This window comes from Arvicanthis niloticus, chromosome 2 (genome assembly GCF_011762505.2).
Source record: "Arvicanthis niloticus isolate mArvNil1 chromosome 2, mArvNil1.pat.X, whole genome shotgun sequence".
Lineage (NCBI taxonomy): Eukaryota > Metazoa > Chordata > Mammalia > Rodentia > Muridae > Arvicanthis > Arvicanthis niloticus.
In genome coordinates this window covers 48,948,769-48,963,900 of record NC_047659.1, presented here as the reverse complement: position 1 = coordinate 48,963,900, position 15,132 = coordinate 48,948,769, and the positions used below count along the sequence as shown (strand labels likewise).

General features: G+C 44.8%; 1 pseudogene; it reads right to left on the bottom strand.

Moving 5' to 3' along the window:
* Positions 1 to 1,362: 1,362 nt before the first annotated feature.
* On the bottom strand, positions 1,363 to 3,077 carry LOC117704679 (mRNA turnover protein 4 homolog pseudogene; annotated as a pseudogene).
* Between the last annotated feature and the right edge of the window lie 12,055 nt (positions 3,078 to 15,132).

Genomic DNA, 15,132 nt, shown 5'->3' with positions numbered 1-15,132 from the left:
GGAGAAGTAAGACTTACTCTTGTTCCCTAATGGTTTGCTCTTGGAACAAAGGCCGGAGAAGTCCCCAAATGAAGCCATGGGGCCAGGGAATACTGAGCACAATAGTAATGGCAATGATATTATGCTATCAAAATTCTGCCTAATTTATTTACCTAAGTAACAATATTTCCTTGGAATCACCAATATTTATCATCTGTTATGTACTATAAACTTAAACTATGGTCTCTACAAATTATTATCGTATGTATTATTGCTAATGTTTGTGTCTTTACACATAGAAAAACCAAGGCCTGGGGAGGTGGCTCAGTAGTTAAGAGCACTTGCTGTGCAAGCATGAGGGTCTAAGTTTGAATCCCCACCATCCACATAAAAAGGCATGCATGGTTGTGAGTGCCTATAACCCCAGTATTGAGAGGCAGAGACAGATAGATACTGAGAGCTTGTGACCAGCCAGTCTAGCCAAACTAGTGTGGGAAGCCATGGAAAGGCCTTCTCTTGGCAAACACTCACCCTTGGCTCTCCTATCTCTATTCTTCTTTCTGTTTACTTTCCATGATTCACTTGCTGTATTTTCAGTTCTCAGAGCTTTAAACAAAGCCTCATAGCAACCCACCTTAGTAACCCTTCCTCCTGATCTTTAGATTTAGCCAACATCCTTCTAGATAGATCTTTCTTGGAACCCTTGGTAATGGCAAGGCTTAGTGAGAACAACAGGTATAACTTAGACCCCACAGCTTCAGCTCTAGCTTCCTCCACCTGCAAAGCCCCCTTTCCTTTCCTACCCCTCCCCATATCCTGTTTTCAGAGTATATGACCGGTGTGAACAATAAAATCTTTGCCAGCTTGATCAGGCTTCTTGACTTGCTGTGCCTCTTTATTTTCTTGTATATCTCAGTCCTTTCCACAGGGTCTAAGGGTCCCACTTTAATTGTCCAGCTGGACTGGACAAACTAGTGAGCTTCTGGTTCAATGAGAGCTCCTGTCTCAAAGCAATAGCAGAGACAGCAGTAAAGGAAGATACTGGCTCTCCTACTCTGACCTCTAAAATGGCACCCAAATGGCCCATCTGAGCACACACACCACACACACACACACACACACACACACACACACACACACACACACACATTTAATGAAAACAGAAATTGAGGCCAGTATGAAAAGGTGTTTGCCACCAAGACTCATCCATGAAAACCATGTGGTGGAAAGAAGTTGTCTTCTACCCATGTTCTAGTTTGTTTTTTTTTTTTAAATTTTTCTTTCTCTTTCTTTCTTTCTTTCTTTCTTTCTTTCTTTCTTTCTTTCTTTCTTTCTTTTTTAACTAAAAAGAGTCTCCTGCTGTCTACAGGGAACACCCCACAGATAGATTTTATTCTTTATAGAAACAAAGTTATTCCCTAGCACCCTCCCTTGTCTTTATCCATACCAAAATAAATAGCTGCTCCCTCCAGAGGGGTGACAGCAGTCCTGGGGGGTCCAGTGGAGATGGAGAACTTGCTGGAAGGCCTTAGTTCTAGCTCTTAGAGTCAGCTGTCATCCTCCTCCTCAGACTCAGGCCTGCTCTCGGGTAGGTCATCGTCCATCTGCTGGAATCTTCCCAACTGGGCATCTCACATGAATTTGATGGTCACTTTGAATTCAGCCATCTCATACTCAAACAGCTTCAGGACACGGGCCTGCTCTGGGGTCAGCATGTCACCCTCCTTGCATACTTCATAGTCAGATAGCAGGATCACCAAACCTTTCTTGAGGGCAATGGGCAGAACCAGCTGCCTCAACTGTGGCTCCATGGAATGAGGGAACTGCTTCAGGGGCCCTGGATTCAGGCTTACAGTTAAAGTTGCTTTGTTCCTGGCCCGAGCAAAATCCATTTCTGTATACTTTGTGAACCACTCATTCACCTCTTCCTTCGTGTGGTTGGTAAAAAGGAGCCCAACTTCTTGCTGACCTGATGTAGGTTGTCTTTGTATTCATCAGATGGCCTTCAACCCAAGGCCACCATCATCACCTTGTTTTTGCTGTGCTTCCAGGCATTATGGATGTCCCTCAGCTTGCTGTTTCTCAAGTTGGCCACAGAGATGAAGAGGTACTTGTAAGTGTCCACACATTCCCGAAGCTCTTCTATCAGGTTCTGCTTCAGTTCCAAGCCTTTCTTGGCCATTTTTGTTAAGGAAACTTTTTTGTCTTGCTTGGATTTGCACATTATGCTAAAGCCATGTTCGGCAGAAGACCCCTAGTTTGTTTTCTTTTTTCTTTTCTTTTCTTTTCTTTTCTTTTTCTTTTTCTTTTGTGTGTGTGTGTGTGTGTGTGTGTGTGTGTGTGTGTGTATGTGTGTGTGTTTGTTTTTTGAGACAGGGTTTCTCTGTGTAGCCCTGGATGTCCTGGAACTCACTCTGTAGACTAGGCTGGCCTTGAACTCAGAAATCCGCCTGCCTCGGCCTCCCAAGTGCTGGGATTAAAGGCGTGCGCCTCCACTGCCCAGCTCCTAGTTTGTTTTCTATTGCTGGGATAAACCCATAACCAAAATCAGCTTGGAGAGGAAATGGTTTCTTTGCACATCCCAATCACAGTCCTTCATTGAGGGAAGCCAAGGCAGGAACTCAATCCAGGAACTGAAGCAGACACTAAAGGAGAGTCCTTGGTAGGTGGGTGGGGGGAGGTTAATGGCTTGCTCCCTGTGGTTTGCTCAGCTGCCTTTCTTATGCAGCCCAGGAATAACTGTCTGGGGTCAGTACTGCCCACAAGGCTGGATCTCCCATGTCAATCAGCAGTCAAGAAAAGTTCCCAGAGACATCCCAGCAGACCACGTTGATGGAGGCAGTGGCTCAGCTGAGGTTCCTTCTTTCCAGGTGATCTAGTTTGCATTACGTTGACAAAAAACTAACCAACATAGCCCTCCACAGATGTTCTTTGGCACATGTGCCCCCCACACACACACAATCAACAAAAATGTCTTTAAAAAGGAAAGAAAAGAAAGAAAGAGGAATGAGAAATCAAGGCCCACATTTGTCTCAAGACAATTGCTTCCAGTGGATTCAGGATTCAAACTCAAAAATACTGCTATTGCATAAAGACAGGACGCGTAGCTAAGCAGCACAGCTTAATGGGAAACTTTACATTGTTCTTGTTTTGCTCACTGGATCATGGCTGGACTGACTCTAGCCCTGTGCCAGCGTTTACAACCTGGGATACATTGATGGCTCCCTCCTCCATCTTCTTCCTCTTCTTCCTCCTTCTCTTCTTCCTCCTCCTTATCATCTCTCTTCTCTCCATCCTCATCCTCTTTCTCCTCCTCTTTCTCCTCCAGGTCTTGTTATACAGCCTAGTCTGCCCTAGGTTCTGGGAATAGGCAAGGCTAGCCTGCTTGCCTGCATACTATTCCATGTATGTGCTCTAACTTCCTTCTCTTCTGTTCCTTGCCCTCACAGATGGATATAATGCTTGCCTTGAGGCTTTAAAAGAAATGTTTAGGCCTGAGCTTTTCAGTTTGCATCTGTCAGAGACCTCACACCATTTTAAAATGACCTCAGAGAAGCTGCTGAAATGTAGCTGTCATTTCATTGAACAGTTTCAGATTTCTGGAACTCTCTGTGGATGAGTTGAACTGTAATGTAGAGAGTTAATGTTCTCTCCTGTGCGCCTCTCTTCGTTTGGACTTTCCAATATTTGTGGGGCACTCGTAGGGTTCATATCATAAATTTGTGGTACTGAATTTATCTTTTATTCTCCTTGGAGCTGGAAAAAAGATGCGGCCCGGTTAAATACGAAATGATAGGAATCGCTTTCTATCAAAGTTTGAAGCAGACTCAGCTTCAGTCACCCAGCCCTGCACCATATTCAGAGGGGAAGTAAGGTTACAGCAAAAAGATAGGCTCGTGTCTGACAAGATTGAGACAGTGCCATCAGTTTCCAAGGCTTTCCCTGTACCTTACCTCACTGAACCCACAGCAGAAGGAAGAAACCCGTCCCCATTTTGCACATGCAGAGCTAGCAGCACTGAGAAGTGACAAGCCAGTCAGGTCTCGTGGGGTTGATTGGTTGGTATATTTTAGACAGGGACTAGCTAAGTAGCCCACACTGACCTAGAACTCATGAACAAACCTATCACATGCTGGGTTTACAGTCGTGTTCTGGCAAGATCTCGCAGCATTTGTGTTGGGTAAAAAGGGGGTCAGGCCAGGCATTGTGGCAAGCATACAGGCAGGCCTGTGAGCCCAACTGTGCGGGAGGCTGAGGCAAGGCCTGCCTGAGTAACTTGGCAAGACCCTGTCCCAAATTCTAAAAAATTCACAAAAGGCTTGAGATGTGGCTCAGCAGTCTAGGGTTTGCCTAGCCTGTACTAAACTCCAAGTTCAGTCCATGGTACTACAGAGGGGCGGTATTACATCTCTGTGACCACTTCAGTCACACTGTTTTGTGGAGTTTTTATTGTAATTGAACTACCTTATTGAGCATATATTACTGAGCATTGTCTCAATAATAAGAACACCTGCCGTCAGATCAGCTGAAGAAATGAGGGTCTGCATCACATAATGATGAGTTTGGGGAGAGTTTACAGAGCCAGCCTGTAACTCCAGATCTAGGCAGGTCACACCACTGCTCTGAAATAATGCCTCCTCCTGAGATCTCACAGAAAGACTGAGCCCTGTGAACTGGGTTGAGCCGTGTTGATTCACACGTGCATTGGCGCCCCATCACCCTGGCTTAGAGTCCCAGTTTTTCACAGCACTAGGTGAGAGCTCCTGCCTTAGGACCCCCGGAGAGCTTGTCAGGTGCAGACACCAGGACTCACCAACACAAAAACCCCCAGAACTCAAGGAGCAAAGCTTCAAGAACATCACACATTCAAGTTTCAGACTTACCGTCCTTTGGGCTTTCCCCTTACCTTGAATCTTTAGAATAACATTCCCATATGGAAATGTGTGAAATAAAGCACCATGGTGGCCTCACTTCTTGTCAGGCCCATTGCTTACATGGTACACTGCCTGCATGTGCTGATCCATTAGGATGACACTGTCTCTAAAGAAACCACCTTAAAAACTATCTGTCGGTGGGGGGGGGGGGGGGTTTAAGATGGTTGAGAGCTGTTAGTTTCTATTGCTGTGAAGAGACGCCATAACCAAGGCAACTTATAAAAGGAAGCATTTAATTGGGGGCTGGCTTACGGCTTCAGAGGGTGAGTCCATGACATCATGGTGGGGAGCATGGCAGTCACAGCACTGGGACAGTAGCTGAGAGCTTCTGTGTTGAGACATCAACCATGAGTCACAAGAAAAGAGGGCTAACTGGGAATGGCATGGGTTTTTGAAACCTCAGAGCCCACCCCCAGTAACACTCCTCCTCCAGCAAAGCCACACCTCCGAATCCTTCCCAAACAGGTAAAGCAACTAAGGATGCAGTATTTAAATAGATGAGCCTGTGGTGGCCATTCTCACTCAAACCACCACAGAGGATAAAAACCTAGAAAGCCTGACGTCCAGAGTGACACCCAGAAAGTAGAATAAGAGAGCTGACTCCTGACAGCTGCTGCTGCTGTTTGACCTCTACACACATACACCGCGGCAGGGGCATGCCCACACTCACACGCGTGCAACGTGTACACACCAGAATGGTAACATTTTAAAAATTTTTCTGTCAGAACTGGCATAGGTTCACCACTGTAACTTTTGCCACTTTGGCAGAGACAGACGAATCATGTGTTTCAGGCCACTCTGGGTTATGCAGTGGGGAGATCATGTAGAAAAAGTAAAACAAAACAAACAAAACAAGAAAGAAAGAAAGAAAGAAAGAAAGAAAGCAGAAAGACAGAAGTTCAAGATGGCTGTAAGGAAATGGGAGGTACCAAAGGGAGACGATCACCAGGAATCAGGGTGGTGGAAGTCTTTGGACATCATAAGCAGACCTCCCCAGCAATGGTGGACTAACCAGTATGAAGGACAATGGAGAGAAACCATGGCATCACAAGCTCTGTGACCTTAGGTGTTTAAACAGAAGAGAAAAGCTAGGAGAGAAATCTAGCCTTAAGACTCTCAAAGAAAGCAGCCTGTTAGAAGGGCTTCCTCCCTAGAGAAGATGTTCCTGCCGTTAGCAGGGAATTCCCACAGCGTAGGTCCCCTCCACACTCACCAAGTGTTTCCAGTAGCTGGGAGAAGTCCTTACAAGATGCAGGGCACTGGTTCTCATGAGAGAGTCCCCCTGAGACTATGTTAGGACAGAGTCCTGTGATCCTGGACCCTCTGCTGGAAATTCTGAGTCAAGAGTCCCTGGGCAGAGCTGGAGAATGGAAGACCTCAGACTTCCAACAGGCTTTGTGGATGCTGCCTGGAGTTACTGGTTCTGACTACTGTGCCTTCGATGGCCCGTCTAACTAACGCTCATATATAAGATTATTAAATAGCTTTAGTTGCATCAAACTATTGTCCACAATTTCCATTGACAAAGCTGGTTGAAGGAGTAAAGCGGTCAGCACGGTGTTGTTGTACTCAGAACGTCATTCGGCCATCCTCTTTGACCATCAGTCCTAGTTCCCAGTCTTACTAACCTCGCTTTGTTGTTTTTGCTTTATGCCACACACCCTGGCGCCTGTAGTGGGATCCAAGATGTTAATAGATGTTAATTATGGATTTTTAAAAAATCAAATCAAAACAGCAAAAATCACGAGAAAGGCTGACAAGCCTTCACCCTTAATCATCTCAGGGTTAACTAATGATCAGAATTCTTTCCGCTGAGGTGCTTATGCTGCATCTTGATGTTGACTATCATAAATATAACTGAGCTATTAGGCTCTATTTTTCATTGCAGATGAAATTGATGCATCTTTGTGTGGTGTAGCCTGACATGGTAAAATTGTTGCTCTCTAGGTAGGATATTCATAAAAATGTAATTATCGTAATCAGAACAGTCTTTAGGCTCATGAGCAGGGACTGGCAGCTTCGTGATTGGCAGTCCTCAATCACTTCCTGTAAAATAGAGAGACTTCTTAAAGCAGCCTTGGGATCATTAATGTCCTAGAGACAGAAGCTGTTCTGACCAAACAACAAAGGGTGCCGGGATGTACGGACAAGAGCTCGAGGTAGCCGCCTCTGTCAGCTCCGGGGCTGGACTGGGCAGAGCTTTTAAGGTATTTCGCTTGGTTTTCACACCAACAGTAGTGCTGCCTGATGGGGGAGAGAAGAGAGAGATCTCCTTTCTGTAATTGTGAGACCATTTGCTAACTACATACTCCACATTTAACATCCGGCTTCTTGTGTTCATAACTAAATCAGGGACCAGTCCCGGCACTGCTGTGAACACACCAAGCCACTCTTGGAGAAGGTAGCAGCCCTGGTCTGTCAGTTCCGGGTACATAGTGTCCCAGATGCTGGCTCAGGCTTCATACCTTCTAAGTTCAGTGGTACTGAAGTGTTGACTAAAGGAATAAAAGTCAACAAAGTGAAGTGAATAGGCTTTTCAGCTCAGAATAAAGCCATCCGTTCAAACAAGGGAGGCCCATAACTGCCTCTTTTCATAGTCCTTAGCAGAGGAACAGTGCCCCCCCTTCTCCTTAATGAACCCCTCTAACATCCTATGACTTCACAATCTTAAGTAAGAAAAAGTATTCCTCAGTCACCTTCTGTCCCCGCCGTCTCAGCTGGAACTCCTCCATTTGCTCAGACAAGACCTCACTAGGCAGGCTCGCTTCTCTTTTCCTCCAGCTCTGTGCCCCCCCCTTCATGGATGGTGGTTAATTTGGGGTTCAAGCAGGAAGGTCTGAATTAACTGACCATCTCACGCACCAGCTTCTCTCTTCCTGAGCTACACTGTGACACAGAAAAGCTGTCCCTACCTGTGTGGGATCCTCTCATTGGTTCTTCATAGACACTGCTGCCCAGTAGCATGACTTGTCCCCTAACACCCTCCTCAGCTCTGCAGTTTATTCATGTATTTATTTGTTTCTCCATGTTGGAGCCTCACAGCCCCTCTAGGTGGCCCTATTGGACAGAAGCTAACATCTCCTTTGTGACCCATTCCACACAATCCTGGTCCCAGCCAGTTCCAGCAACCTGGCTTTTGCTGTTAAGTGAAAATTTTCTTAGCGGAGTTGGGGGTGGGGAGGTGGGATGGGGCTGAGGGGATGAGAGATGGGGCAGGGACCTCCAGACCAAAAAACATACACTAGTCTCCAACATTCCTTCATGGTCCTTTCCAGGGAAGGCCAGCTTGCAATGGCACTGAGCTGTGAGCCTGTCTCTTAGCCTATCATCCTTCCAAATCCTCACTCTGCTGGGGTTTTGTTGTAGGTTTGGTGTGAAGAATCCTGTACATGAACTACAACACACCTAACCAACACCACTCACTCCAACTCTAATGGACTCACTAACGTCACTCACCAACATTACTCAGTAAGCTCACCAACAGCACTTAGAGAGCACAAGGTCCAGTTCCTCCTCCTGTCTCGTCTCAGTCACCAGCTCTAGTCACGAAGCTCTAGTCTACTAGAAGGTTGGCTAGCCTAAAGCTCAAGTATGGCCAACAGTCCTCTTGGTTGGTACACCAAGCCTAGCCTCCACCTTGTCTCTCTCATTAATAAAGGTAATATTTATTTTGCCTTACCTTTCATTTCCTTCTTAAATTTTATTTGTTTATTCATTCATATATCTATTTGTATGTTTATTTATGTACATCAGTGTTTTGCCTGCTTGTATGTCTGTGTGAGGTTGTCATGTCCCCCCGGAACTGGAATTATAGACAGTTGTGAGTTGCCACATGGGTGCTGGGAATTGAACCCCCATCCTCTGGAAGAACATCCAGTGCTCTTAACCACTAAGCCATCTCTCCAGCTCCTCCTTTTCTAATCTGTAGAAAACCTGGAATGGGAAGAGAGATCTCCTCAGAGGTCCAGTATCTTCTCACCTAGTAAGTAGGCAAGAAAGCCAGGCATGGTACCATGCATTCAAAACCAGAGTACTTGGGAAGTGGAAGAAGGAGGATCAGGAGCTCAAAGCCAACCTGGGCTACATAGTAAGGCCAGCCTGGGTTATATGAGACCCTGTTATGAGGAGGAAGGAGAACAAGAAGGAGCAGTGGGTGGGGAGTAGGCATGAAAAATTTGAGTCATGTTTTTTCTTCCTTTTTATACCCTCTTCTGAGGCATCTCTTAGGCTTGTCACGTATGTTCTACCTTGGTAACTTGGTAAGAACTTCTTAGTTAATATTCTGAAATGTGTCATATGGAAAATAGCTAAAAGCTTTGAGAGTTTTCTTGCGAACTGATTATAACAACTATTTGAGGACATATATAGCAACGGAATGAGGACATTTTAGATAAAATTTGAAAATATTTCAAAGAGAAAAATTACTTTCAAAGAGATGTTAATTTTTACCTCAGCTGTGCCAGAGGCAAGTAAGTCCCTTCCCTTTGTTGGATCCTTACCTAGTCACTTGTGACATTTAGCCTAAGTAAGCTCTTGGGTCCGTTCCCAACTCTGTTCATAAATGTGTAAGACCTGGGAGGAAGGCAGGACTCTGCTTCTGCTGACAACTGAGCAACAGTGGTCAGCTCCACTAGCATGGAGAACCACGGCCTTCCTCCACACCAGACTCAGACACTCACATATGGGTATGTATGTTGGTATAGTAACGAGTGAGAGGTAGCCCTTGACCCAAGGAACTTACAAACATGAAGGAGAAGGCAGACACTGTAAGTGCTGCTATGCTAGCTAAGCAGGGTGTTTTATTTACCCAGCAAGCATTCTGGAAAGATCCCCATTCTGTGCACCAAACACCATGGAAGGGGTCACTCGAGTTGAGCGTGGGGTGTGGTGAGCATAGCATTTTTAAATCAGAGCATCGTGGTTACACGTATGGGACAGCTCTAAACAGAACTCCCCGTCAGTGGCAGTCAACAGCCCCAAAGAAGTCTTTGCATCCACAACCCTGTGAGTCTGAAAACAGCAGGCACTTCAATTGGAAAATGATTGGTGTGCTTTTCTTCCATTTTCTTGCTTTCTTTCCTTTTTTTTTTTTTTTTTTAAAGGCATTATCAGTCTGGATTTATTCTCTTTATAGTTTGACTGCTTCATTAAAAAAAAAAAAATGTATCTCTAACCCGTATCTGTAACATACCTGGTAGTTGTAAAAAAGTCTTGGGTAAGGCCCAGAGAGCCAGATAAATACACAATATTTATTCAGCTGTCCTGAGTTGTTGTCCATCTCCTTACACCAAGGTCTGTCTGTTGTCTCTTAAATTCTATATCTCACATTGTTCCTACAAGAAATTCCTTAGAAAGAAAAACAACCAGGAAAGTAAAAAAAAAAAAAAAAAAAAAAAATCAAAAACCCCCGTCCTCATGAAAGTTATCCTCAAATACACGCTTCATTGTATTGAGGGTCTGCTTGACTCTGTGCTACAAGAGATGGCAGCAAATGCCTTGGTCAAGTATAAATGTTCTCTGCCAAACAGGCCATCAAGCACCTCCTGGGCACCTATAGATACCTGCACTCAAAACCATCTTAGAAAATACCAGTGATTCTGACCCATTCTCTGTCTTTGGCATCAGAGCTACAGTAACTGAGGCTACAAGCAGCCCCAGTAGGCTCAGAAGTTACTCTCCACACTTCTCTGTTCTCCCAGCTTGAAACTAACCTGCCTTCTCTTTGGTGACTTTCCCATGAGAAGTTCAGTGCAACTGCTTGAGTCCATCACTCTGTGCGTGTGTAAAGTCTTTAAACTGCATTGTGATCACGAACATTTTATTCTCTCAGAATTCTGATCAGGTGTCTTTTCATGAGGAGTTTGACTCCCAGCTTACTTTGGCTAATTTCAATATCTAATATTGACTAAGTTGAAATCCCTTCTCAGCAGGATCTCTGAAGACTCGGTCTTTCTACTGAAGACGCATGGGGAACTTCGCCGCCCGTAGGACTCGGGAGACAGGAAGCCTCCTACCGAGATTTTCAAAACGGTAAGCGTGTGGAGGAGCCCTCCAAGGGAGTAGTAGAAGAGTTGGGAGTCTTAGTGCTATTATCAGAGTGATCAGACTTTCCTAATGAGACTCCAGGGCAGATGGCCTGGCCCACAGTTTGACAAAAGGGCAGATCGTTTGATATCTGCGTTTATGATTACCGTCTTCACACTGGATGAAGCCAACAAGAGTCAGCAGCTGCTCAGAGTGAAAGTCACGAACAATGAATCTCTGTGAGGGAGCCATGGGGTGGGTGGGGAGCCTCACTGATGTCATCCACTTAGGAGCCAGTGTTTCCTCGCCCAACACAAAGAAGGTTTGTTACTAGGGCTTTCCTGGAACCGGCGCTGTCATCACCTTGCTATCTGCAGGGACAAAGGTGTAATCTACTGACCACAGCACAATAAAGCTTTGCTTCCAGACAGCTCACTCCAGGATAGCAAAACGCAAGAAACTAGAGTGGGAACAGGCAGATCATCAGTTGTCCTAGACATTTTGGATTCTATGGCTGCCTTTAGATTTAAGATATTATACTGTACACACAATACACACACATACACACAAAGTATATATAACACACATATATCATATATACATATATGTACAGGGGGTCAAATCAGGGCTTCGTACATCCAAGTGCTCTACTACTAAGCTGCAGCCCCAGCCCACACTATGTTCCTTTCAATTAAACCTTCATCTCAATCCCAGCACTTGGGAGGCAGAGGCAGGCGGATTTCTGAGTTCGAGGCCAGCCTGGTCTACAGAGTGAGTTCCAGGACAGCCAGGGCTACACAGAGAAACCCTGTCTCGAAAAACCAATAATAATAATAATAATAATAATAATAATAATAATAATAAAAAATAAACCTTCATCTCTCAGCCTGTTAATCTCGAACATTCAGTTTTTAAACTCAGCTGTTTCATTACGAAGGATGCAATTTAGAAATTCAAATTCGCCCACTTAAGAATGCTTTGTCCAGCCAAATGCAGTAGGAGAGCGCATCTTCCCTTCCTCACCAACATTCAAAGTCACTCCTATTATCTACTTGGAGAATAATACTTGAAAAATATTTTAGTCCAATACTGATTGCCAACACAAAGGACACTAAACTGCCATCTCTACTTAAGTTCTATATATTTTGAAATCTGTATTCCACTCAAAGCTGGTTTTATTAACATAACACCACAAGGTTAATTTTGATAATTCAATTCTTTAAATTCTATTAGAATAGGAAGTTTTTTCTTCTTTTTCCATGTGGTCTGCATTTATGCATGTACTCTGTGTGTTCTTTCAATATGTATGTTCAGGGAGCACATGTGGAGGCCCATAGCTGATATGGAGAATCTTCCTGAATAACTCTTCCATCCTATTCTTTGAGACATGGTCTTTCCATCAAACCTAGAGCTCACCAATATGACGAGTCTCTCTAGCCAGCTGGCTCTGGGGATGTGGCCGCCACCTTCCAGGGTTGGAATTATAGGTGGGTGCCACACTCACTCAGCATTTATGTGGGTTCTAAACTACAGGTTTCTTGCTTGTGCAGCAAGCACTCTAACCACTGAGCCATCTCCCCCACCTTCTTGTTTCTTTCTGCAGAGAATGTGACTGAATCCATGGCCTTGGGTATGCTAGGCAAATTCTCTCTCATTCGGTTACTTAAAAACTCAAAAGAAAGACTCATAGACTTCCTCTCCAAGTACCCAGGTTTTAAACAGCACATGCCGATACTAAAGGGATATATTTGAGCCCAGGCTTTTAATCCCAGCATTTGGAAGGCAGAGGCAGTTGGATCTCTGAGTTTGAGGTCAGCTTGGTCTACAGAGCAAGTTCCTTGACAGTCAAGACTATACAGAAACCCTGTCTTGAAAGACCAGGTGGCAGGGATCATGGTGGTTGGGTGGGTGTTGATTTGAATGTCCCTGATGTGTTTGTTGGTTTGTTTGTGTCCATGAATGATCACCTGAAAATGAATTAAACTGGTACTATTCCTCAATATGAAGACTGGAGGTAAGGTGTTTGCAGGCTGGTACTGTATGGTAATCTTGTAAAATTTAAGACTTAAAAAAAAAAAAAAAAAAAAAAAAAAAAAAAAAACAGGGAGATTTGGATCCAGAAGCCTGAGCAATCTTCGTTAATTATTCCAGGACCGTTCCCCTCTTTCACATCACTCTGATACACTGATGTCAATCCTCAAGCTTGCCCTCTATGCTCAAGATGGCTGCTGCACCTCAAAACATTCTCCATAGACTATGTATGCTACATGGACAAGATGTGAGTATCCCTGGTAAGAACAGAGGGGGCTTCCTAGAAATCACCAGAGCTTCAAAGACCGAGTAGGTGGTAGGCATAGCGGGAAATGGGATTTCCATTGGGGTGGGGAGGAGGTGGCAGTTAAATAAACACAGCTAATAACACGTGACACTAGTAAGGACTTGGAAAAACTTGACTTAGCTAAACTAAAGTCAAAAGAGCCTTTTAGTTGTTTTCCAATGACATCTTATCTGGAAAAAAAAATGAGCTTACGACCAAGGAACCGTTTTCTCCGGTTGCAGCAATACAAGAAAAAGGTGTGTGGGACTGAGAAGGGGGCTGCAAACTTATGACTAGGTTGAGGGTCATCAGCAGTAAAGAAGGAATGTGAGAGGCTAGTCAGCTGCTGCAAACATCACGAAACAAGAGGGCTGCACACATCACACGCATGCGCACATCACACGCTTTCATTCAAAAGCCCAACACGTCACAGTGTGTGTGACGGGAGCAGTAAATAGTGTCCCTGTTTTCATTCTATGGGAAACTTACCAATAGAAGGAAAAAGTTGTTTCCTCTTCCTTTTCTTACTAGAAAGAAGCCGCCTGCCGTAACCTCCCTCCCTGATGTCCTTAGGTATAAGAGTTTCACAAGTGTCTGTGCTCCGAGAGCTATCTTGGAAAAGCTAGGAATTTTAAGAGTTCTTGGATCTTCAAAAGGATGCTCCTGAGAAGGGAGGGCATGGAACTCACTACATTGCTTCCAATGGGGGACAAGAAACAGGCACACCCCAGAAATGGTACCCCCAAGTGGTGAGAGAGGCATGGACTTCCTGCCTGTAAGGCAACCCCAGAGTGTTTCCTCCAGCACAGCTGCGAAAGGGTGAGGGATGAGCCACCTTGGACTCAACCCAGTGGTCATCCCAGCTTACCATCTGATGCATGCTAACTACAGCAGACAAAAGACTCCTCCACTCCCTGCACACCTGTAATGTTCCAAGACTGCTTTCCCCAGGGCTCGGGAGTGTCCAGAACTTCCGGGGGTATCAAGCAAATGACAGACTTGCCCAGTCTGGTTTTTCTCCCGGTCTCCATCTCCCTCTCTCTGATAACTGCCAAGAGGCACTTGGTTCAGTGCCTTTGGGGTCAACGCCAGGAAATCTTAGCTATCTGTCCACAGGGTTTGGTCATCTGTTAATACATTGCTGGCTTGTTGAACCTCTTGTTTGATAAGAAAACAAAACAAACTGGATGAGTGAAAGAAACCAAACATGAAGCAACATAAACTCTGAGCCACTTACACAAAGTTTGAAAACAGACTAAACTCAGAGGTGGAGAGATGGCTCAGCGGTTAAGAGAACTTATTGTTCTCACAGAGGACCTGGGTTCAGTTCCCGGCAGCCACATGATGGTTCACAACCATCTGTGATGGAAATTCCGGGAGATTCAATGCCTTCTTCATGCAAACACATATAAAATAAAATGAATACATCATAAAAATTAAACAAACTTAAATTCACCTATGAAAATGAAGATTAACAGAAAAGTTATCTTTAGCCAGGTATTGACTGGGAGTGGGCACAGGCGGCTTTGAGGGTAAGTTTTATCACTTGACTATGTTAGCAAACTATGTATCCTTAGGGCATCACCTGGGAAATCTCATCCTGGACTTGTCAGGTTTGGGGGCTAGGGTTGGGAAGGGGAACATTTTTAAATTTAGGAGTCAACCAAGCGTAAAGAGACACAAGTCCAAGACCTGTTCCCCCTCCCTACAGGGTCTGGAGGTGTCTATGGGGTGGAATAAACAAAGTGGTCAGAGGTGGGAGACAAGGTAATTACAGGGAAGATGACATAACGGTGGTCTGTCAGGTGTAAACAATGTGGCTCGTCACTTTGAGAAAACAGCAGCATTAATTCAATTCGACCAGTGTATGCTTGCCCC